Source organism: Daphnia pulicaria, chromosome 1, assembly GCF_021234035.1.
Source record: "Daphnia pulicaria isolate SC F1-1A chromosome 1, SC_F0-13Bv2, whole genome shotgun sequence".
Lineage (NCBI taxonomy): Eukaryota > Metazoa > Arthropoda > Branchiopoda > Diplostraca > Daphniidae > Daphnia > Daphnia pulicaria.
The window spans coordinates 2,217,009-2,218,072 of record NC_060913.1 but is presented as its reverse complement, the minus strand read 5'-3'; the positions used below and the strand labels follow the sequence as shown (position 1 = coordinate 2,218,072).

Here is a 1,064-nt window from a genome sequence, read left to right as displayed (position 1 = left end):
ACCGTTCATTGCAAAGGGCAACGAATGCAACGGATAGCGGCCATGTTTCTCCCACTGATGGTGTTGAAGAACAGGAATTTCTGTTGCAGGTAGTTGAAGACTACAGAAAAAAAATTGATGTTACTAAAAAGTCTGGCTTACCTGTCTGTTAACGTTTTTTGCCTACCTATTCAAATGTAACAAGGAAATATAGAGTTTTGGCTCGGCGCGCATATATAATTTGTTCTGATCTTGATGAAATTCGGTGTGCAGGTCTATAACAAGATTAGAAACTTATGTGCAAGCGTCGTGAAAAAAATAGCTAGTGGAAAAAAAGTTATTCGAAAAAAAGGCGAAAAAATGCCAATTTTTGGAGAAAATCGACAGGCGCGCATATCAAATTTTATTTTTTTTAGCTCAAACTTGGTGAATAGTCTCATTATATCATAAGAACATATAATCCGAGCGTCCCCCCAAAATTTAAAAAAAAAAGTCAAAAATGAAACAGCCTAGGGTCATAGTCTTGAATAAAGAAAATAACAGTTAATATTCATAATTGTTATCCTAATTATGTTATTTTCTACTACTTGGAGATCCAGAACATCCATCAAATTCCTTTGTCGCATTGCAGGTGTTATTGAGACAATACAAGGCCCTAAAATATATGGTAAGGTGAATTTTGACATTTATTGAAGTATACTTATTACCTACAGGGTCAAACGGGTTTCATTTTTCTATTAATAGTGTAGCTTGTGGATATTGCACGCATTTCTTCATTTTTAACTGTCAGTAGAAATGGCATGCTATTGACATAACGTAACATGATCACTTCCAATAGAGCTAGATGAAGCTCACTAATGCGATCAGAATGACGCGAGTCCTATAAAATTATTGGTCATGAGAAACGAAGGTGTCTGGCAGCCATTTTTTTGTACTCTCCGCCGCGCTCCTTGCGGAAGCAAGCAGAAGGTTTTAAATATTAGCCTTCATTTTAGACCCATATAAGTCATATCGGCCTTCATATTTAGTCTAACCAAGCTGGCTTCTGCAAGGGGCGCGGAGGAGAGTACAATAAAAATGGCTGC

The 1,064-nt window shown here is 36.9% G+C and overlaps 1 long non-coding RNA gene across 1 annotated transcript; it reads right to left on the bottom strand.

Annotated features, from left to right (window-relative positions):
• Positions 1-345: 345 nt before the first annotated feature.
• Positions 346-863, bottom strand: LOC124321239. The gene is made up of 3 exons (XR_006914221.1): positions 691-863; positions 567-634; positions 346-501 (listed from the first exon to the last, which is right to left on the bottom strand). It is a non-coding gene; the product is annotated as an uncharacterized LOC124321239 (long non-coding RNA).
• Between the last annotated feature and the right edge of the window lie 201 nt (positions 864-1,064).